At 42.2% G+C, this 25122-nt stretch overlaps 1 protein-coding gene across 10 annotated transcripts in view; it reads left to right on the plus strand.

Annotated features, from left to right (window-relative positions):
* Positions 1–25122, plus strand: part of LOC125463177 (zinc finger protein 385D-like) — an 850093-nt gene that overhangs the window by 452062 nt on the left and 372909 nt on the right. The gene's annotated exons all lie outside the window — the stretch shown is intronic.

Here is a 25122-nt window from a genome sequence, read left to right on the forward strand (position 1 = left end):
TTCTTTGCAGTATTGCATATACCATTAACCATCTGAGGTCTGATAGTGTTCTGCGTAATAGCTGGAGTCTTTTCATATTTTTCAAAAGTCACAATAATAGGAGACATTAGTTTTTTTTATCATATATGTATTCCTCAATTTACTGAAAATAATGTATTGAATATATTAAAAGCTGCAAATTACTTCACTAATTTAGGGCTACTGTAATGCATAAACAAATGAATAGTTTGCCCTTCTTTGCACCTTTGAAGAAATATTAATTTGCACAGTTTTGAACCTTGAACTATTTTATCACTTTTAGCACTTTTGAACAAATAGCAGTTAGAATCTGAAGAACAGCATTTATTGAAATTTATGGATGAATAAATTACAGATGATTAATATTCCCATATTCTGCTTTTTTATTCAAGTTTTAAATATAAAAGGCTACCTTTTGGGACACTTTGGAAAGAATAATATGCATAAAAACTTTTGAAAATCATTCCATTGCTCCTTATGATGTATGTGAATCACATTGAATTTTACTCACCCGTACTTGTGCATTCATAAAAATTCACAGCTCACTTTTCTGTTTGAAACCTATACTTGTTTAACTTTTGCATGAAGATATTCCCACATAAAATATCTTGCATTTAATAAAATAAAAACTGCAGTGATAGTCACTTGAATAACATTAAATTAGCTGCTAATTGTATGACATCACATCTGATTATCCATTTTTTGAAGTCAATAAAATTCAAGCCAATGATGGACACCCATCATTGCATATTTTACCCTATTGTCTGTAACTAAAATGGCTCCTTGTAAGTGCTGTAATTAATAATGTCACTTCCAGATTTACATCTATTAAAATGCTCAAAATCACTGCCTGTACGAGAGAGAGAAACTCTAATCTCAGATCAAGGTTGCGAAACCAAATTTGTAAGTTTCCTTGAGGCGTTTTAAAAATTCTTAAAGCCTTGTCTTTTGAAAATGGCATAATTTACAACTCTTGTGTGCTCCTGATTGCATTGTAAATTTTTGTGCACTTTTTATAAACATTCACAGGCAACAAACTGGCTGCCAGACATTGATGATAAAGAAAGGCCAATTTTCTTTATATAGCATGTGACTTCCTGATGTGTTATTACTCATACCTGCACGTACATATTTGGTCTCTTCATTCACCATATCCCGGTGGAGACAATATATAAACGTACTTTTGAAAGCATAAACCATTTTCTTTTAGGGAAATAAAATGGATAAGTTCCAGATGTGTTGAAACTGGGTAAGCAATTTTAGGTGATCCATTTTGGCTGGATTTGGCATGCTATTATTTTTCCCGAATGACTCTTGAAGGAGGTGTAGAAACCCGTAGAAATAACAATAATTTGCAGAATTAAAATGTTTGCATCCACCTGCTGTTTTTCAAAGTGCATTTGTGTTTTCTTCAGTCAGAACAAGGACAGTTGGATTTAACAAATCAGTAACGAGCTGTATCAATATCTCTTTCTAATGACTGTTGTTGGCTGTCTTTTAATGTAATGATCCATGGAAAATTCATTGAAAGCAGGAAAAAAAATGTAACAAAAGAATGGGACTGTGGGCTGTGAAGGCTCTATCAGCTGAGATAAAGCATGCAAACAGCAAGAGACCCTCTAATCTACGCAAGCTTAACCATACAATTGTGACCAATCACAATAGGTACCACTCTCCAATCCATGAAAACAATGTTTTCCTTTAAGAGCCCAGGCAAATCTGAAGGAAAAATGTGAGAAGTTAGGGTGGAAATTCTGTGATAAGTATCAAACCACCTGATTCCCAAAGCTTATCCCCATCAACAAGTCATAAATCAAAAGCATGCTGGAACTCTGTCTACTTCCCTGAATGGGAGCAGCTCCACTAACATTCAAAAAGCTCAATGCCATCCAGACAAAAGAGTCCACTTGATTGACATCCAAGCCAACATCGTAGATGTTTACTTCCTTTATCCTTGACACACAGTAGTGCGTGTATACTCCATCTGCAAGATGCATTGCAGCAACAAAATTTGCATATATTGCTTCAACAGTAGTTGCCAAATTTGTGACCTCTCCCACCCAGATTGGAACACCACTATTTGCAAGTTCCCCTCTCAGCCATACAATATTTCAACTTGAAATTATATCACCATTCCATCACTGCTACTATTTTTTGTTCACTCACGGGATGTGGGCATCATTGGTTGGCCAGCATTTATTGCCCATCCATAGTTATGCTTGAGGAGGTGGTTTTGAGCTGCTGCCTTGAACTGCTGAAGTCCATTTGCTGTAGGTTGACCCACAATGCCCTTAGGGAGGGAATTCCATGATTTTGAACCAGTGACAGTGAAGGAACAGTGATACATTTCCAAGTCAGGATGGTGAGTCTCTTTGAAGTGTACCTGCAAGTGGTGATGTTCACACTTATCTGCCACCCTAGTTCTTCTAGATGGCAGTGGTCATGGGTTTAGAAGATTCTGTCTAAGGATCTTCGGTGAATTTCTGGAGCATATCCTGTATTGCTGCTACCAGGTGTTGGTGATGGAGGGAGTGGATGCTTGTGGATGTGATGCCAATCAAATTGGCTGCTGTGCCCTGAATGGTGTTGAGCTTCTCGAGTATTGTTGGAGCAGTACCAATCCAGGCAAGTGGAGAGCATTCCATCACACTCCCAGACTTGTGTGTTGTATTTGATAGACAGGTGGTGAATTATTAACTCAGGACTGGGTATCCATGAGGCACTGTGCGCCATTAGCAGCAGCAGGATCGTACTCAAGCACAATCCGCGACCTCATGGCACAGCATATCCCCCTACTCTCAACCATTGCCATCAATCCAGGGGATCAACACTGGTTCAATGTAGAGTGCACGAGGGCATGCCAGGGGCAGCACCAGGCATAACTAAGAATGAAGTATTAACCTGGTGAAGCTGCCAAATAGGACTACTTGCCAAACATTAGAAGGAGCAAATGGGAAAGCAAAGTGATCCCATAAACAACATATCAGATCTAAGCTCTGCAGTCCTGCCACGTCTGGTTATGAATGGTGGTGAACAATTAAACAACTTCCTGGAATAGGAAGCTACACAATTTTCCCATCCTCAATGTTGGAACAGCCTAACGTATCGATGCAAATGATAACTTTGAAGTATTAACAGCAATCTTCAGCCAGAAGTGTCAAGTTAATGAACCATCTCAGCTTCCTCCAGTGGTTCCCAGCTTTACAGATACCAATCTTTACCCAATTTGATTCACTCCATGTGGTGTCAAAAAATGGTTGGAGGCACTGGATACGGCAAAGGGATGAGTCCTGACAACATTCTAGCAATAGTACTGAAGACTTGTGTTCTAGAACTTGCTGCTCCCCTAGCCATGCTATTCCAGTCACTGACATCTACCCAACAATGTGAACAAGTGCCGAGGCATATCCTATGCACAAAAGCATAACAAATCACCCTAGTCAACTACCTCCCCATCGATCTACTCTCGATCATCAGTAAGGTGATCAAAAATGCTACCAAGCAGTTCCTGCGTAGCAATACCCTGTTCAGTGACGCCCAGTTTGGGTTCAGCCAGGGCCTCTCAGCTTCTGACCTCATTACACCCTTTGTTCAACATGTACGTCCCTGGGTCTCAACTAAATTGTGTTGGGCTCAAGCATAATTAGTGTTAATTGGCTTATTAATGAGCCTAATTGACATTCCACTGGCAGCAGCCAAAATCCCACAGCCACTTTCAACCTTCGAATAAACCAAGGAAGGTATTTTCTATCACCAGTGAACCTAACTCATTAGTCATGATTAAATGGGCCAGGTCACTATGATTCCTGCCATGATGGCCTGTGTTAAATACAGCCCATGCCTGTGACCATTTATTTAGAATACTCCTATACAATTAAAACTGACTTTTACCATCTATAACATATTTAAATGGAACTAGTTGCTACCTCCAACACAAACTATTCACTTCATCATTTTATCATCCCTGATTGGGCCACCTCAGGCCTTTGCTTCTTTGAGATTTAGAGTACAGCTTTTTTTCTTGGACTAACATGAAAACTAAGATTGTTTAAATAGGTAATTAGTCTTGGAGCCGCTCATCTAGACCATTACCAAATCCTGCATATCATTCACCATGTAAGGAGACCAAAACTGAACAGAGCAATCCAAGTGAGGTCTGACTAAGGCCTTCTAATCAATTGATCCATAAATGTATCCCATCACCATATTTTCTCTTGATATTATTACATGGTAGTACTCATGACCTTTTAATATCTGTGCAATGCCAGCCACATTTTCTCTATACTTTAATACTTGATTCAAAGTTGCTAAAGGGTGAATCATGTTGTGAAAGCAGTTTTTACATGGCGAATAACCCTTTACCTCAAGTAGATCATTATTTGCCATGAGCCCAATCCCCCAACATGTCAAAATTACTCAAGGCTATCGTGCATTTTCTGTGGTACTCACATTTGCGCAGGTTTTCATTATCACTTACACATACACAGATAGTGGCCCTTGACAACGGATTCTTTGTGTTCTTTTCTCATGCCTTAGATAAAGCAGGTCCTGACATTTATTCCCATAACCAGTGTTGGAGCAGCTTGCAAGCATTGCCAGAGGTGATAGCTTCAGCGCATCATATCACATCAAGCATTTCTGAGCAGGAGACTCTCCCGCTTATCTCACCTATCAGGTTGAAAAACAAACTGTTTAACTGTGTCTCCAGTACACCTTCCATGGCCATCAAATCCTGGAGTGGATCTTGAGCCAGAAGCTTCTGGCTTGGAGGAAGGTTCACTCCCTACATCCCCACAAGACCACTCCTGACACTGACAACTGGTTCATTAATTATAGTTTGTTAGATTAAACCTAATTAAATATAATAAAAATAAAAGAGCAATGGTCCCAACAGCAACTCAGTGTATTACCACTAGTGAGACACCAAATCTGTTGATAACTAATGTTTGTCAGCATCCATGTAGGCTGTTGTCAACCCAGATATTACCATTAATATTTGAGGTATAAATCTTATGCAGATGTCTCTGATGTAGTGTCATATCAAAATCACAACCCACAGCAATCTTAACCAAACAATGGCAGCATTTTTTGGGGTGTTATATGTTCTCAATATAAAACCTTCTACAGTTAATTTGAGCTTTGGCACTTTGTGAACATATTGATTCCATATTTTTGGACAATATGTTATCATTTTCAGTAATACACTTTCTACACTAAGGGAATACTTGCTAAATTTAGCTCTTTTGTGAAAACATTGTAAAGATGCTGTTGCTACTGGAAACTACCCAGGCTCTTTCAGAGCTTGAATCTTTGAAGGGATAGTTTAGATGTTTGATTTTTATTTCCTATTAATATCACACATTATAAGTGCAGCTATTTTAGCTGTTGGGTGCCTCAATAGGAACCATTCATTTAGAGTCATAGAGCTATGCAGCATAGAACAGATCCTTTGGCCCAACTTGTCCATGCTGGCCTTATATCCTGAATTAATCTAGTCCCATCTGCCAGCATTTGGTTCATATTCCTTCAAACCCTTTCTATTCATATACCCATCCAAATGCCTTTTAAATGTTGTAAATTGTACCAGCCTCCGCGACTTCCTCCGGCAGCTCATTCAATACATGTACCTCCTCTGTGTGAAACTGTTGCTCCTTAGGTTCCTTTAAAATCTTTCCCCCTCACCTTAAACCTATGCCCTCTAGTTTTGGACTGCTCCACTCCAGGGAAAACACCTTGCCTATTTACCTTATCTGTACCTCTCATGATAACCTCTATACGGTTATCCCTCAGCTTCCAACATTCCAGGGAAAGTAGCCCCAGCCTATTCAGCCTCTCCCTATAGCTCAAACCCTCCAGCTCTGGCAACGTCCTTGTAAACCTTTTCTGAACCCTTTCAAGTTTTACAACATCCTTCCTATAGCAGGAAGATCAGAATATCGGTAAGAACTTCTGTAAGATGAACTTTTACAACAACATTTTGGTTATGATTTCTAATATTATAATGAAAAATAAGATTTTGTTAATACAGCCTATAGTTATACATAATAAATGCCCATTGTGTCCTAAGGATCTTTTGTACAATACTTACATCATAGCAAGGTCTCCATTATCCAATAAAAACTGTTTTTCCAGCTGAAATATTCTAACCTTTATTAACAGCGCATAAGGTATAAGACAGCAGTGGTATCAACCACCTGTCGTCTTTACTAATGTAAATTAAAACTGGGAACTAAAAGTATGAACGAGAACTAGAAATGAGAGAGCACCCAGCTGAAAGGGTCTAATGGTCATACAGTAGTGTTAAACAGATGCTAGGTGTTTTGATTTTACAAAAGACTGGAACATATCAAAAAGTTATGTTATGTAAATGCTACTTTTTGTAGACATTGACTTCAGCTACAAAGAAAAAACAAATCGAGTGTAGGCGATAGTCAAAGTGCTCAGACATTTCACTATGTGTGAAGTATAAACTTTCAGCCAACTGCTTAAATCTGTTTAGCACAGTCAACCATCTCGGGGCACTTCACAAGGATAACACGAATAAAAACATCATTGACCTTTTAGACAATAAGGCCCAGAAGGAGACATCAGAACAGATGACTGAATTTGCTGAAAAAACTAGGTTTTAAGGGAAGTCTTAGGGACGAGCAGTAAAATGGAAAGTTTGGGAGGGAAACCTAGGGCTTTGGGTCAAGGTTCTGTGCCCTAGAATCACTGTATTATGTCCATATGCTAGGCTCTGCTGAGTGTAGCATTAGAAATCCTCACATGCGATCAGGATCGAAAGTGTCTTGGTGGGGCCTAGAACAGCACAGAAGTGGTTGGTATAGAAATATAGATACAGTTTAATAACAAGAATTCCTGTATACTTCGGTTCATTGCACAAAAGAAATATAAACCGCCCAACCTGACCCCATGCTGCCTGCTTTTTGATTTTGAAAGGTGCAGTACATCATTCTATGTTCCATTATGTAAAGGCAAACAAGATGCTGCTGGCAAGTTGTATACAGACTAGTGCCATTGATTTTACTGTTGCACTCTCTAACTACTAAAGATCTGATTACTTTTGTTTTTTGTTCCACACTAGGTGTGCTCCATAGCTAATCATCATCTTCTTACCTGTGAACTGTACAGTTCAGCTGCTGAGTTTTGTTTTGTGTGTACGTGTGTGTCTGCATTAGTAGCTATCAGTGAAAATCAATACAAACCTGCCATTCCAAAGAACAGCCATTTGTCAGCAGCATTTCATTTACCAGACATCAAGCTATTACAAACTAAGCACAGTAGTTCATTGTTTCCTTGTTATTATTGTCCAGTGCTGCCGCGAGAGGCAAATGTCCTTTTCTGTTTGTTACTTCAACCGATGTACTGGCGAACGGTAATGGAATTTATGCAGGTGAGCCCTTGCCCATTATCAGGCTATGCACACTTAGTTTGAGCATTATTAAGTTTATGTGAAGTTTAAATCGAAATGCAATGTGAGGGATTCTTTCTGGATTCACTGGAAGTTTGATCAGACCGCTGAGGACTGAAAGTAGCTGCCATTGATTTACTTAAAATATTCATTTTTATTTATTCCTGGGATGGGGGTGTCGCTCACTTGGCCAGCATTTAGAACCCATCACTAATTGTCCAGAGGACAGTTCCGAGTCAATCAGATTGCTATGGGTCTGGAGTCACATGTAACCAGACCAGGTAAATTTGGCAGATTGAAGGACTTTAGAGAACTCGGTGAGTTTTCATGACTGTTGGTTATATGGCTGGCATTGGGCTAGATTTTTGTGTTCACATTTCACCTATTTCCATGGTGGGCCTTTGATCCACATTCCCAGAACATTAAGCAAGATTCTGAATTACTAGTCCAGTGACATTGCCACTATCCTATTGCCTCCCTTGAATGGTGACCGAAGTTTGAACAACAAGCTCACAAAGCAAAAATTTGGAATTAAATAACGCTTTAACATAAGAAAATATCCCCTGATGCTTCACAGGAGTAATGTCAAGCAAACTGTGGCGCAAAAGGCATTATGAAGACAGATGGCAAGAGGTAGGTATTAGGTAATGTTTTGAAGGAAATGAGACAGTTAGAGTGGTAGAAAGGTTTAATGAGAAAATGTGGCTTGTGGTCAATGCAGGTGTCAGCACAGCTGCCAGTGTTGGGCTAATGGAAATTGAGGATATGTTAGAGGCCTAACCTGGAGAAGCACTGATGATCACAACAGATTGCAGGGATGCAAGAGATTTTGGATGCATAGAATGGACTTTGTGCAAGCTAGGACATGAGCAGCAGAGACTTAGATGAGGTCAAATTATGGATGATGGGAAGGCAGTGAGAAGAATATTGAAATATTTGTGTCAGGAAAGCTTGGAAGAGGCTTTCAGCAGGTGATCTGAGGCAGGCACTGAGACAAGCGTAATGTTACAAAAATAAGAATAGATGGTTTTGGCGATGGAATTCATCTATGATCAAGAGTTCATCTCAGCGTCAAATACAGCACCAAAATTTTGCGCAGTCTGGTGTAGCCTCAGGCAGTTGTCGGGGAGAAGAATAGAGTGAGTGCCAAGGGAACAAAGTTTGTGGTTAGGATCTAAAATATTGATTTTAGTCTTCTCAATATTTATTTGGAGGATGTTAATATTCATTTCATTCTGGATATAGGACAAACTGAAGGATAAATCAAATAAAGTTGAGGCATCAAAAGAGGAATTGATGAGGTAAATCTCAGTGGTATTAGTGTTAGCATTTTTTTCGTATAATGTTACAGAGGGATGGAATATAGATGAGAAATAAGAGGATAAAGGATAGTCGCTTGGGGAACTCCAGAAGTAATAACAGTGTAGAAACAGGAAGAAAAGCTGGCATTGGTGGAATAGGTAAGAATGGAACCACAAGAGATCAGTGCAACTCACCTGGATAATGAAAAAGAAGTGTTGAAGGAGAATTATGTAGTCAACTTTAGCATCAGCTGCAATAAAACAAAGAACTGCAGTTGATGGAAATCTGAAACCTCTACTTCTTAGTAGCAAAAAGGGTGGCACGGTGGCTCAGTGATTAGCACTGCAGCCTCACAGCACCAGGGACCTGGGTTCGATTCCAGCCTCAGGCAACTGTCTGTGCAGAGTTTGCATATTCTCTCCGTGTCTGCGTGGCTTTCCTTCGGGTACTCCGGTTTCCTCCCACAGTCCAAAGGTATGTGGGTTAGGTGGATTGGCCATGCTAAATTGCCCATAGTGTTCAGGGGTGTGTGGGTTATAGGGGGATGGGTCTGGGTGGGATGCTCCAAAGGGCAGTGTGGACTGGTTGGGCTGAAGGGCCTGTTTCCACACTGTAGGGAATCTAATCTAAGTCTGGCAGCACCTGAGGGAAGAAAGCAGAGTTAATGTTTTAGAATGACCAGACTGAAAACATTAACTCTGCTTTCTTCCAACAGATGCTGCCAGACCAGCTGAGTTTTGGAAGCAATTTCTATTGTTAATGTAGGCTGCAGTCAGTTCTAGAAGGATGAAGATAGATAGCTTACCAGCGCTACAGTCACATTAGATATAATTGTGATTTAGATAAGAATTGTTTCTCTAATATGGTAGAGGCAGAAATCTGATTGGAAGGATTCAAGCATGGAATTATGGAAAAACTGGGCACACATTACATTGTGTGATATTACACTAACAGTCCCCATTAATAACTATTCACCCTTCCAGCCAGATCATTGTCCGCCCCTTTGTCTGTCCAACTGTTCTCCTCTCTCCTTGGACTCTATCCCCAACCATCGTTTACTCCTTACCCTCTTCCCTCGCCCTATCTTCTGCATATAAACCAACATTTTCCTAGCCACCATCAGTTCTGGGGAAGGGTGACATGACCTGAAATGTTAACTCTGATTTCTCTCCACAGACGCTGCCAGACCCGCTGAGCTTTTCTAGCAATTTGTTTTTAGGCACAGATCTTATTGGTGACATCACATGCAGGGACATTGGAGAGGAAATAGAAGTTGGAAAAATTGGCAGTTTGCTAGATGGAGGAGTCATGATTTCTTTCTCTAGTAAGTCAATGAATCAAAAAGAATGGGATAATAAAGACAAAAGGGTAATCATCACTTTGATCACTGAGCAACAAGGACCAGGAGAGCAAGTCAATTAGTCTGCATTTTGATGGAAATAGCATCAAGACAGGGGAGGTGGGTTTTGTGAACAAGATGACGTTAGAGACCATGAAAGAAGATTGGAGAGATCTAGAGAAAGAAGCAAACTCAGGCCTAGGATACTCGAGAACATTAGGGAAATTTTGGACCCGTGGATTTAGATGTGGGACAATGTTTTATCCTGTAGCCCCTTTTCGCAATTATTTTCACAATAGAGAACATTGTTGCCTGGTTAAAGCCAACAGTAGATTGTGTGTTGATTGTCAGCAGGTAGTAGATTTAACCTTATTTGCTACTGACAGTTTCAGCAAACTTTTTCATCTACAGTGTCAATCATTAGGGAATATTGATATTAGCTGCTTACTTTTGTCGTAAATCTATATTGTTACTTCATTCCTCAAAATTGGAGGAACTGCTTGTTGACCATTTGAATTGTAAGTGACTACAAAATGTATTTTTTTTAAAAAATGCTTAAATTTAATCCATTGGCCTAAGAAAATAGATTCTGTTGCAATTATTACAAAAGTGATATGTACAGAAAAACATCTTAATATTGCTGCAAATGACAACTAATCTGAACCTTGCCAACGCATTCTCGCTGAAGTGATGCAACAACAGTTTGTTGATCTGGAGCAAAAACACAGTATAAGTCTGCAAAACTAAATTCTATTTGTTCTACACTAAACAAAACATCCTGTGGAACTAGAGATAATGGGAACTGCAGATGCTGGAGATTCCAAGATAATAAAATGTGAGGCTGGATGAACACAGCAGGCCAAGCAGCATCTCAGGAGCACAAAAGCTGACGTTTCGGGCCTGGACCCTTCATCAGAGAGGGGGATGGGGGGAGGGAACTGGAATAAATAGGGAGAGAGGGGGAGGCGGACCGAAGATGGAGAGTAAAGAAGATAGGTGGAGAGGGTGTAGGTGGGGAGGTAGGGAGGGGATAGGTCAGTCCAGGGAAGACGGACAGGTCAAGGAGGTGGGATGAGGTTAGTAGGTAGCTGGGGGTGCGGCTTGGGGTGGGAGGAAGGGATGGGTGAGAGGAAGAACCGGTTAGGGAGGCAGAGACAGGTTGGACTGGTTTTGGGATGCAGTGGGTGGGGGGGAAGAGCTGGGCTGGTTGTGTGGTGCAGTGGGGGGAGGGGATGAACTGGGCTGGTTTAGGGATGCAGTGGGGGAAGGGGAGATTTTGAAACTGGTGAAGTCCACATTGATACCATATGGCTGCAGGGTTCCCAGGCGGAATATGAGTTGCTGTTCCTGCAACCTTCGGGTGGCATCATTGTGGCAGTGCAGGAGGCCCATGATGGACATGTCATCAAGAGAATGGGAGGGGGAGTGGAAATGGTTTGCGACTGGGAGGTGCAGTTGTTTGTTGCGAACTGAGCGGAGGTGTTCTGCAAAGCGGTCCCCAAGCCTCCGCTTGGTTTCCCCAATGTAGAGAAAGCCGCACCGGGTACAGTGGATGCAGTACCCGGTGCGGCTTTCTCTACATTGGGGAAACCAAGCGGAGGCTTGGGGACCGCTTTGCAGAACACCTCCGCTCAGTTCGCAACAAACAACTGCACCTCCCAGTCGCAAACCATTTCCACTCCCCCTCCCATTCTCTTGATGACATGTCCATCATGGGCCTCCTGCACTGCCACAATGATGCCACCCGAAGGTTGCAGGAACAGCAACTCATATTCCGCCTGGGAACCCTGCAGCCATATGGTATCAATGTGGACTTCACCAGTTTCAAAATCTCCCCTTCCCCCACTGCATCCCTAAACCAGCCCAGTTCATCCCCTCCCCCCACTGCACCACACAACCAGCCCAGCTCTTCCCCCCCACCCACTGCATCCCAAAACCAGTCCAACCTGTCTCTGCCTCCCTAACCGGTTCTTCCTCTCACCCATCCCTTCCTCCCACCCCAAGCCGCACCCCCAGCTACCTACTAACCTCATCCCACCTCCTTGACCTGTCCGTCTTCCCTGGACTGACCTATCCCCTCCCTACCTCCCCACCTACACCCTCTCCACCTATCTTCTTTACTCTCCATCTTCGGTCCGCCTCCCCCTCTCTCCCTATTTATTCCAGTTCCCTCCCCCCATCCCCCTCTCTGATGAAGGGTCCAGGCCCGAAACGTCAGCTTTTGTGCTCCTGAGATGCTGCTTGGCCTGCTGTGTTCATCCAGCCTCACATTTTATTATCCTGTGGAACTAATTGATTTTATGTTGCAGCAAAAGATGGCAAAAAAGATCCAGGACACTTTGCATTAATCATCAATTTGGGAGAAATCATTAACAGTGTAAAATTCTAAATTTTACAAAAAAAAATCATAAAGACTCATATTCACTGAGGGAAAAGAAGTCATTAAGAACTGCAGATGCTGGAAATCGGAAACAAAACCAGAAACTTCTGGAAAAACTCAGCAGGTCTGTGAGTATCTGTGGACAGCAAGCAGAGTTAACATTTCGGATCAGTGACCCTTCTAAACTGATGGTAGTGGTGGGGATTGGTCAGTGAGGTGGGAGGGGCAGATAGGTGGGAGAGAAGATGGACAGGTTGTGTCAGTTCAAGGAGGTGGAGATGAGAGGGAGGGTCGGTCATGGGATGAAGCCGGGGGAGGGGGGCGGTGGGGAGAGTTTGAAACTGGTGACGTAGTCTCAATGTGGACTTTACCAGTTTCAAAATCTCGATCCCCCGGTCTCACTGACCAATCCCCACCATTCCCTACCTGCACTCACCTATCACCATCCCACCTACCTTCTATAGCCCCATCCCTCCTCTCTCCATTTATTTCCCAGCTCCCTCCCCCCTCGCCCATTTCTGAAGAATGATCTCAACCCGAAATGTCAACTTTCCTGCTCCTCTGATGCTGCCTGTCCTGCTGTGCTCCTCCAGCTCCACACTGTGTTATCTCAAGTTTGCATCTGTCTATAAGAATACACAAGCGATTTAACTAAAGGAAAAGACCCTGTACAAAAATAATAGTACTGAATGTGAATGCCAGCTTAAAGTTTTGTTGCTGACAAAAAGGACGGGAACTGACATGGAAGTTGAAATAACTTACAGAAAGACAATGAGTATATGATTTACGTGAGAGATCAGCTGATTCGATATTGCTAAGATTTCAACAGAATTCGTTCTGTAATTTAGTTAAACAACTTACATTTGAATTACTTTGTACAAACTTCCAAAAAAGACTAAGTAAAGAGAAAGTTGTAAAAATGTACAAATATTTATGACTGTGTGCAGTTGTATCTCCTAAAATGAAATCTATAGATCTTTCTGAAGGAATGTTTGTAATTTCTAAAGTTGCAGGGTACGAACGAATGAATTGTTCCTTCCCGCAAGCATAGCAAATGAATCCAGCCAATGCTGAAGAAGTTTATTTCACAGTACAAGCTGTCTCTGATTTATGAAATCCATTTATGCCTGAAGTGATTTAATAGGAAGCACATTTTGTTCAGGTACATTTGCTGTGCAGATGTGCTGATATCCGTATTTAACTCCAATCTAAATGCTGTTTGAGTCCATTCAAAGACTTAACTCTTCGATCAAGGATTTCTTTTCACACTTGATATGCACGAAAAAGGCTAATGTCGATGAATAGCCTCAACAAAATAAAAACAAAGCAAAGATGAGTGGATGCTGGATGCTGAAATCTGAAATAAAAACAGAAATTGCTGTAAAAACTCAGCAGGTCTGGCAGTATCTGTGGATTGAAAACAGCTGGAATTCTCAAGAAGGGTCACTGGACCCGAAATGTTAACTCTGCTTTCTCTCCGCCAATGCTTCCAGACCTGCGAATTTCTCCAGCAATTTCTGTTTTTTTTAAAACTCAACATGATGTCGCACTTTTACTCTGTATCTCAGGGAGCAAGGTCAGTTCTTGAAGACTGACAAACGTTTGCTCGTCAATTTGTACTGATTTATTCCTGAAGTGTGATTTTTTTACTTTTATCTGCTTTTGATTCTAACCTTATGGGCTTGGAAGACCATGGTTAGATGCACCCTTTATATATAAAAAAAAGTTTGCCCACTTAAAATCCTGCAGAAATTCTTGAGCGCTGATTCCTCATAATTATAGGCAGTGTCTGTCAACTTGTCTATCTAACTTCCTGCTGCACCCTGGACTTGTGCTTCCTGATGTAGAGAACTGGCTAATCTTTTGTCCCTTTAGGCCGTGATATCAACATTTTCTCAGATATTTCTTGTATTACGTGACCTAATAGTTGATCAGTAGTTTCATCCTTAGTGAGTATAAATATTTCAAAAATCTACTTCTTCAATCATATTTAGAAGGTTGTCTATTGCATGTCTCAAGGAGCCTTTTAAAAATATTAACTTGAGCCTCAAAGTACATGATAACCTGAGATTTTCCGTGGGACCTATTGACAGTGGAATTTGACTAACACCCAGAATGGAGATATAGAACATAGAACAGTACAGCACAGAACAGGCCCTTCAGCCCACAATGTTGTGCCAACCATTGATCCTCATGTATGCACCCTCAAATTTCTGTGACCATATGCATGTCCAGTGGTCTCTTAAATGACCCCAATGACCTTGCTTCCACAACTGCTGCTGGCAACGCATTCCATGCTCTCACAACTCTCTGTGTAAAGAACCCGTCTCTGACATCCCCTCTATACTTTCCTCCAACCAGCTTAAAACTATGACCCCTCGTGCTAGCCATTTCTGCCCTGGGAAATAGTCTCTGGCTATCAACTCTATCTATGCCTCTCATTATCTCGTATACCTCAATTAGGTCCCCTCTCCTTCTCCTTTTCTCCACTGAAAAGAGACCGAGGTTAGTCAACCTCTCTTCATAAGATAAGCCCTCCAGTCCAGGCAGCATCTGGTAAACCTCCTCTGAACGCTCTCCAAAGCATCCACATCTTTCCTATAATAGGGTGACCAGAACCGGACGCAGCACTCCAAGTGCGGTCCAACCAAAGTTTTATAGAGCTGCAACAAGATCTCACGACTCTTAAACTCAATCCCCCTGTTAATGAAAGCCAAAACACCATATGCTTTCTTAACAACCCTGTCCACTTGGGTGGCCATTTTAAGGGATCTATGTATCTGCACACCAAGATCCCTCTGTTCCTCCACACTCCCAAGAATCCTATCCTTAATCCTGTACTCAGCTTTCAAATTCGACCTTCCAAAATGCATCACCTCGCATTTATCCAGGTTGAACTCCATCTGCCACCTCTCAGCCCATCTCTGCATCCTGTCAATGTCCCACTGCAGCCTACAACAGCCCTCTATACTGTCAACAACACCTCCGACCTTTGTGTCGTCTGCAAACTTGCTGACCCATCCTTCAATCCCCTCATCCAAGTCATTAATAAAAATTACAAACAGTAGAGGCCTGTGGAACACCACTCACCACTGACTTCCAGGCAGAATATTTTCCTTCTACTACCACTCGCTGTCTTCTGTTGGCCAGCCAATTCTGTATCCAGGCAGCTAAGTTCCCCTGTATCCCATTCCTCCTGACCTTCTAAATGAGCCTACCATGGGGAACCTTGTCAAATGCCTTACTGAAGTCCATATACACCACATCCACAGCTCGACCCTCATCAACTTTTCTAGTCACATCCTCAAAAAACTCGATAAGGTTTGTGAGGCATGACCTACCCCTCACAAAGCCGTGTTGACTGTATTTGATCAAGCCATGCTCTTCCAGATGGTCATAAATCCTATCCCTCAGAATCCTTTCTAACACCTTGCAGACGACAGACGTGAGACTTACTGGTCTGTAATTGCCAGGGATTTCCCTATTTCCTTTCTTGAAGAGAGGAATTACATTTGCCTCTCTCCATGTTTTCATTTGCCAGAACATAAATATAGGAAGTCATGTTACAATTTTATAAAATATTAGATAGGCCACAGATGAACTACTGCGCGCAGTTCTGGTCATCACATTATTGGAAGGATCTGACTACACTGCAAAGGAGATTCATGAAGAATGTTGCCTGGGATGAAATGTCTTAGGTATGAGGATTGATTGGGTAGACTCGGTTTGTTTTCCTTGGAACAGAGGAGGCTAAAGGGGAATCAGATTGAGGTATACTAAATGCTGAGAGGCACAGACAGAACAGATCATGAGAATCTTTCCACCATGGAAGATGTACCTAAGATCAGAGGGCAAAGATTTAAGGTGAGGGCTAAATGGTCTAGAAGGGATCTGAGAAAACATTTCATCCAGAGGGTGGTAGAAATATGGAATGTTGGCCTTCTTTCCAAGCCCAGGCTAATTTATATCACTTCTGAGCATATTTTGGAACACAGATTTGATGTTGTCAACCTCCAGAGTCCATCAGGTCAATAGAAAGAAGTAATCATCATGGTAGCTAAACAGAATGGAATCTTTGAATGAAAGGATTTTCTCGCTCAGTCTGCAGTTTTCACACAGTTGGGTATGAGAGTGTTAGCATATACATTGTGGCTATTAGTGTAAAACACTTCTTCCACTGATCATTGAACAAAGGCACTCTGCTTAACAGACAGTCTCAGCTTCTTGTGGTCACTCAGCTTGTTGGAAAATATGGCAGAAGCTATGTTCCCATAGCTTAAATTAAATTTGTATTTCCAATCCTACAATGGCAGTTTGAATTTAGCCTTCGCAAAACATCTTGGAAATAGGGGGAAACATGACAATGTAGCTGCTAGATTGTTGCAAAGATCCAACAGATACACTCCTGTCCTTTTGGTAATGAAAGTCTACTGTCTTTGTTCTGTTTAGCCAATGTACAAATCTAGTCTCCGAGCAATTTAGTTAATGCATTGGTGGCCATCTTTCAAGATTCTTTAGACTTTTGAATAGCTCCTACAGATTAGAAGGTAGTTAATATAACACCATTATTTAAAAAGGGAGGGAGGGAGAAAACAGGGCAACATAAGCCAGTGAGCCTTCCATGTGTGGTGGGAAAGATGTTACAGGATTTTATCACAGAGACTTAAAGTGGTAGAATCAGTTGGCATGGACTTACAAAAGAAAATCATGCTTCATAAATTTACTAGAATTCTTCAACAATGTAACGAGTAGAGTTGATCGGAGAGAGGGAGCCAGTGGATGTGGACTTTCAGAAGGCTTTTTTGACAAACTCCCACATGAGAGATTAATGTGTGAAATTAAAGTGTATAGGATTGGGGATAGTGAATTGAGATGGGTAGATAGGAAATTGGTTAGTAGATAGGAAAAAGCATAGGAATGAAGTGATCCTTTTTAGAAAGGCAGACAGTGACTAGTGGGGTACTGCAGGGATCAAAGTTAGGACCCAAGCTGTTTACAAAGCATGTTAACAACTTAGATGAGAGAACTAAATGTAATATCTCAAAATTTGCAAATAACACAAGGTTGAGTGGAAGGACGAGCTGTGATGAGGATGCAGAGATGTTGTAATGTGATTTGGACAGGCTGAGAGTTGGCAGATGCATGGCAGAATAAATGTGAGGTTATCCACAATTGGAAATGAAAATAGGAAGGCGGATTATTATATGAATGGCAATAAACTGATAGAAGGGAACGTTCAACAAGACTACATCTGAGAAAGAATGCAGGTGCAACAAGCAGTATGTTTGTCTTCATAGAGAGAAGATTCAAGTACAGAAACAAAGATGTCTTGCTGCAATTGTACAGTGCATTGGTAAAGCCACTCCGCTAATTTTGTGTGCAGTTTTGGCCTCCTTATAGGAGGGAGAATGCTGTTGCTATAGAGAGAGTGCAGCAAAGGTTTAACAAATTGATTCCTAGGATGACAGAACTGATATACGAGGAGAGATTGAGTCATTTAGGATCGTTTTCACTGGAGTTTAGAAAAATGATGAGGAAACCTCATAGAAATCTACAAAATACTAATAGGACCAGAGATGTTAGATGCAGGAAAGATGCTCCTGATGGTCGGGGAATCCACAGCCAGTGGTCACAGTTTAAGCAAAAAGGGAAAACCTTTTAGGTCTGAGATAAGGATAAATTTCTTCACTCAAAGTGATGAGCTTGTGGAATTCACTACCACAGAGAATGGTTGAGGCCAAAACATTTCGTTTTTAAGAATGCATTAGATATAAGTCTTGTTTCTAAAGGGATCAAGGGTTATGGGGAGAAAGCAGGATTGGGGTATTGAACTTGATGATATTGCATGGCAGAGCTGACACGAAGTGTTAAATGGCCTACTTGTGCACACATCTCTATGTTTCTAACTTTCTGATTCATAATTGCCTTTTGCAGTGCCTGGCAAGGTTTTGTCCATGTAAAAATAAGAATATTTTTGTCATTCTCAGCAGGAAATAGGAATGGAGGTAGGGTCATGGTAGAACATCTTCCCTCAAAACATTTGGCTATGAGTACATCAGCCCTTCAGAAGTATCGGACTGAGTGATGGAAAACTGAATTCAATGCTATATCTAATTGATCCCACCTTTTGCCACTAGGTGGTTCAATTCAACATCATTGAATTCCACAGGTAAATTATTATTTAGTAATGTTTACATTTTTCTTTAATGTAGTCACTACTACTTAACCTTCAAAGTTCTCAGTTGATTTATTTTGTATAGCAATGCTAAACTGTTTTATGATAATGATTCAAAGCCTTTGTGTTTTTGGCAGCTTTTCAGTTGGAGAGACAATGGTTTAAATTGTGAGGAATAACTTTGAATTACGTGTTATTTGGTGTAGCTCAGGGGGCCTATTCTGGTACGGCAGTCTCTGACGCAATTGCTGCGAAAGAAAGACAGTGGGAGAATGTGATGCGGAACTGGCTGGCTTTTGTTTTCTCTGGGCCCTTTCTTAACCCTGCTGAATTCTCCATCTGTTCCAATTCCCTTCTAGTCAGCCTTCTGAGAGCATAGCAATGAACAACTCTCTCCCAGCTATTTTGTGTCAATGCCATCTTCATATCATGTGGGCACTCTTGGAGCAGAGGTATGGATGCTCACTAGCTTGTGGCCTGATGGCTAGGTCACTCTATGGAAAATTTTTGCATAAAATACTACTAACCATCTGACCAATTTGACTATTAGGATAGACGCAGTTGGCTAACCAATATGTGTATACTGAGATAATGGGAACTGCAGATGCTGGAGAATTCCAGGATATTAAAATGTGAGGCTGGATGAACAGAGCAGGCCAAGCAGCATCTCAGGAGCACAAAAGCTGATGTTTTGGGCCTAGAGCCTTCATCAGAGAGGGGGATGGGGTGAGGGTTCTGGAATAAATAGGGAGAGAGGGGGAGGCGGACCGAAGATAGAGAGAAAAGAAGATAGGGGGAGAGAGTATAGGTGGGGAGGTAGGGAGGGGATAGGTCAGTCCAGGGAAGACGGACAGGTCAAGGAGGTGGAATGAGGTTAGTAGGTAGATGGGGGTGCGGCTTGGGGTGGGAGGAAGGGATGGGTGGGAGGAAGAACCGGTTAGGGAGGCAGAGACAGGTTGGACTGGTTTTGGGATGCAGTGAGTGGAGGGGAAGAGCTGGGCTGGTTGTGTGGTGCAGTGGGGGGAGGGGACGAACTGGGCTGGTTTAGGGATGCAGTTGGGGAAGGGGAGATTTTGAAACTGGTGAAGTCCACATTGATACCATATGGCTGCAGGGTTCCCAGGCGGAATATGAGTTGCTGTTCCTGCAACCTTCGGGTGGCATCATTGTGGCACTGCAAGAGGCCCATGATGGACATGTCATCTAAAGAATGGGAGGGGGAGTGGAAATGGTTTGCGACTGGGAGGTGCAGTTGTTTGTTGCGAACTGAGCGGAGGTGTTCTGCAAAGTGGTCTCCAAGCCTCCGCTTGGTTTCCCCAATGTAGAGGAAGCCATACCGGGTACAGTGGATGCAGTATACCACATTGGCAGATGTGCAGGTGAACCTCTGCTTAATGTGGAATGTCATCTTGGGGCCTGGGATAGGGGTGAGGGAGGAGGTGTGGGGGCAAGTGTAGCATTTCCTGCGGTTGCAGGGGAAGGTGCCGGGTGTGGTGGGGTTGGAGGGCAGTGTGGAGCGAACAAGGGAGTCACGGAGAGAGTGGTCTCTCTGGAAAGCAGACAGGGGTGGAGATGGGAAAATGTCTTGGGTGGTGGGGTCGGATTGTAGATGGTGGAAGTGTCGGAGGATGATGCGTTGTATCCGGAGGTTGATGGGGTGGTGTGTGAGAACGAGGGGGATCCTCTTGGGGCGGTCGTGGCGGGGGCGGGGTGTGAGGGATGTGTTGCGGGAAATACAGGAGACGCGGTCAAGGGCGTTCTCGATCACTGTGGGGGGAAAGTTGCGGTCCTTTGCAGAACACCTCCGCTCAGTTCGCAACAAACAACTGCACCTCCCAGTCGCAAACCATTTCCACTCCCCCTCCCATTCTTTAGATGACATGTCCATCATGGGCCTCCTGCAGTGCCACAATGATGCCACCCGAAGGTTGCAGGAACAGCAACTCATATTCCGCCTGGGAACCCTGCAGCCTAATGGTATCAATGTGGACTTCTCGAGCTTCAAAATCTCCCCTTCCCTAACTGCATCCCTAAACCAGCCCAGTTCGTCCCCTCCCCCCACTGCATCACACAACCAGCCCAGCTCTTCCCCTCCACTCACTGCATCCCAAAACCAGTCCAACCTGTCTCTGCCTCCCTAACCTGTTCTTCCTCCCACCCATCCCTTCCTCCCACCCCAAGCCGCACCCCCATCTACCTACTAACCTCATCCCACCTCCTTGACCTGTCCGTCTTCCCTGGACTGACCTATCCCCTCCCTACCTCCCCACCTATACTCTCTCCACCTATCTTCTTTTCTCTCCATCTTCGGTCCACCTCCCCCTCTCTCCCTATTTATTTCAGAACCCTCTCCCCATCCCCCTCTCTGATGAAGGGTCTAGGCCCGAAACGTCAGCTTTTGTGCTCCTGAGATGCTGCTTGGCCTGCTGTGTTCATCCAGCCTCACATTTTATTATCCTAATATGTGTATACTGATGGATTTTGCATGCTTCAGGATCCCTGAGTTTGGTGACCTTGTAGTTCAACGACATGCTTGAGAATGCATTTGAGAGATTGAAGGCAGAAACTGTTCAATCTTTTGTCTTGCCTCATGTATTTTGTCTTGGTTTCACCACTGTAGAGGTATGCACTGAGGACACAGGCTCAGTGGAGTCGCGGTGTAATGTTCTCAAGTAGGTTGTCATTGCTTCATGCTCTCTTTCTCAGCTTGGACAGCTTTGCAATGTATGCGTTGATTCTGGCATTAATTGGTAGATTGTTGGTAGTTATAGATATGTGATATGGATATGTCTAGATATGTGAAGCCAACAACTACTCCCAGTGTCATATTGCCAATGTGGAAAGGTACTGTTATTAAAACATCCTGGACCATGATATTTCTCTCCTTGATGCTGGTGACCAAGCCAAACACTTCACAGATGTGGGTGAGTCTGTCTGTTTGGTGCTGATGGTCTTCCTCATTCTGCAATGCTAATGTGGCAGATTCAGTGCAGAGCAGATTTCTAAGGAGTACTTAATGTATTTTATCTTGGGTTTTAGTCAAGCAAGGCTGAATGTCTTTCTGTCAGTTCTGGCATGCAGATAGATGAATTGAGCTTTGTAGATGAACTGAAACCATATGAAAGCAGTAAAGAGAAGAATATGTCAAAGAGTATCTTCAGAATAAACCTTTTATAAATCTCAAAGGGTTCTGATCTTATCCGTCATGTCTTCGTGCAAACAGAAGCTCACAGTGACAGCATTGGGAGGGGCAGCCAATCTTTTCCATCAGCTTAAATAAAGTACCACTCCCCGTACGGTTAAATGCCCTGGTGAGATTAATGAAAGCGATATATCTTGTAATCATACATATCCTGAGGCATTTCCGCCTTTCCCAGCTGACGTACACAACTCGGTATAGCTGCTGCCTGCATGGTGGTTCCGCATGTTTGAAGATCTCAGCATCATTACCTGGAGATTTGCCCTTGAGGAACAATAGTTCGGCTAAGCTCCTCCATTGTGGCTTCGAAATCCAGCTCTGTCATACAGGCAGTCTGTCTATGGCTACAGTTTCCTCAGTGTTAGTATCACCCTTAATGTACAACCCAAGGTATTATCCCACCCATCCCTCCAATTGCTTATTGCCGTCAGTGATGCGCTTCCCTCCATTTTATTCAAAGATGTTTATTTAAGCCGATTGGTCTGTTGTCTTTGTGACACCTTCATACGTGTCCCAAGCATTCTGTGGGAAAAGATATCTGGAAATTCAGGCTAAGTTGTAACCAATAGTCATTGGCTTACAATGTGTCAGTCTGTTGGACCAAGCTTTGAGAGGTTTTTTTGTGTATTTGAAGTCTTGCTCAGATCTGTTATTAAGTATTGAAAGTGGATCACTTGGGTTCCATCAAACCAGTCAACATTCTAGTCAGTGATACTGTAAATGGTGTCCTGAAAGATATTCCATTTTACTTCTGCACTCTGTGTAGGAATGTCAGACACCCACAATTCAATTGAGGTAAGGAATTATTGCTTTTTATCCGAGTTGGCAGTTTGACTGATATTTATGTATTTCTGCTTTAAGTGAATAAGATTCAATGCTTGCATTGTAACTCTGATGAACATTAGAGAGTGGTCTGTGTTATAGCTAGTGGTGTGGAACCTGATTAAGCTGAGAATATTGTGAGAGAATCACACCTATTCAAAGCCCTTAACATTTCAAATATCATCCTACCTCCTCTTTTTAATACTTTCAGTGTTCCAGCCCCTAGTTGTAGAGCATTTCAGAGATTCATTACCTTTTGAGAGAAGAAATTTCTTCACATCTCAGTTTTAAATGAGTTTCCCTTACTTCACTCATCACGGCCCCAATTTCAAGATCTCTCACAAATGGAACCAACTCCTCAATCTCTGGCCTGTCAATCACCATCAGAATTTTGCATGTTTCAATAACTTTGCCCCTTGTTCTGCTAAACCCTGATGAATGGAGGTCTAAATGTCAAGTAGAAGTCATAAGACATTCTTGATAAGCCAATCTCTTCATCCAGGAATCAATCTAATGAATCTCTTTTGAGCGATCTCAAATTTCAATAGATCCTTTCTAAAATACAGAGACCAAAACTGTACACATTGGTGATTATCAGATCCAGGTGGTGCTAAAACCCTGATATGAGTTGTTTTCAGGACATCTTGTGTCAAGGTTATGCAAAGCTTAGAATGGCAACAAAGTGCAAATAGTTTATGCCTTCTTTGCGGTGATGTCCGAGGCAGGAGGGATTTTTTTCAGCCCATGTCCTTTTTTATTGAGGTCCACCAGTAAAAATGTTCTGACTGATGAATTTTGCTGATAATAATATCAAGCTCCTCATAAACCGTTTTTTTACCTCCTTAGTTGAGCTTGACATTGAAAATGTAAATATTTATGTGATAAACTAGCTCTAATTGAATTGAAAAGTGGATGGAGAGAATGTGTTCTGGGTGATATGTGATGGCGCTCCATGGTTGAGAGCACTGTATTCCTTGCAGAGAAGCCGACACCCACTTCATATGTTCCGTCTGAGGTTTTTATCCTGCCAAATGAATGTGCAATTCTTTTCTGTGACTGATCCATTCTTGTCAAACAGGGAAGCCATGTCTGTGTTCAGCCTATCATGTTCCATGTCAATCACAGTTGTGTAATTATTGCCCAGCTGCAAGTTGTCTGTAAACCCAATGCTCATGTTTCTGACACACAGCCTTGCCACTTGAAGATTTGATGTTGTCTTTCTTTTTGTTTGTTTTGTTTTTCTGGTGCAATGGATTCTGCCCACTTGTGGAGCAGGAATTCTAAGATCGAAGTACCCAGTGAGGCAATGGATTGTGACAGATTAGTAACTTAACAGTCATGGGCTGCCTGACCTGATGAAGCTGATAGTTGATGAGTGGAAAGTAATGGTCCATCCCACCATCAGAAACAGCCTGTAGTACTCGGTCTCAAAGCCAATCAGTTTGGGCTTAGCAATCATTATGGCTGTCTCCTGTGTTTGTTCGATTGCACTGCACTGAAACTGGGATGTCGTTTTCAGGGTGCAAGCTCCGGTAAAATTTAATTAAATTATTATTGGCTACGCAAATGCCAGACACCTCTCTTGAACTGCCCAGCTGAGTCCAGAAGAATTCAAAGCACTATGGTTTGCATGAGCTGGTTAGTAGAGGTTGCCAGAAAGATGGCATTGTCAGGCATCAGTCTGCCCCGGGCACCATTTAACATTTTTATGTCAGGGTTTACTCTCTTCACCTTCAGTTGTCTTAAGGTGGCTGCAAGGCCGTAGAGCGACTCACCCAAGATGGGAGTTTGTTCATTGGGACCAAGTTACATCCACTTGCTGGTGGCTTGAACACTGCATGTTTAGGCTGGGTTCTGGGCTCACAAAGGACCAGTTTCTATGTGTTGCCATGAGAAGGTGCAGCTGAGCATTTGCTTCTGGAAAGGTTGCACTCTGTCAGGGAGAGATCTACACATTTGGCTTTCCTTTTCACATTGTTGCGAGCCAGTGCGTAGGCTGAAAATGAGAAGCAATTCAGCACACAAAAAGAAACAAGACTTAACATTTTTTCACCCAAACACTAGATGGATCACATGTCTATCTCCTAGCAATAAGTAGGCAGAATTGTTGACTCACCCTATTATTAAAGATGTCAGTATTTAACTTCGGCATGGTTACATTGTGATATGATGTTGGGTAATAATAACTGTCAGCAAAGTTATGTTACTTCTGTAAGACATTATCCCTATTTTTAAAAAAAGTGTGCAGAATAAAGTGAAACCTAATTGGTTACACTGGAATGCTTTGTAAGAGAAGAAAGATATTTCACTATGTACAAAAGTTTGAACTGACAAGAAAATAGTTCAAATAATAAAATATGGTTGAAGATAGCTAAAGTCAACAATTGCAATGCTAAAATGACATAATAATAAAGGACTGAGTACAATTACTGTGACACTGGCAAGATTTTCTCACATATTTTAGCAGTTCAAA

Source organism: Stegostoma tigrinum, chromosome 2 (assembly GCF_030684315.1).
Source record: "Stegostoma tigrinum isolate sSteTig4 chromosome 2, sSteTig4.hap1, whole genome shotgun sequence".
Taxonomy (NCBI): Eukaryota; Metazoa; Chordata; class Chondrichthyes; order Orectolobiformes; family Stegostomatidae; genus Stegostoma; species Stegostoma tigrinum.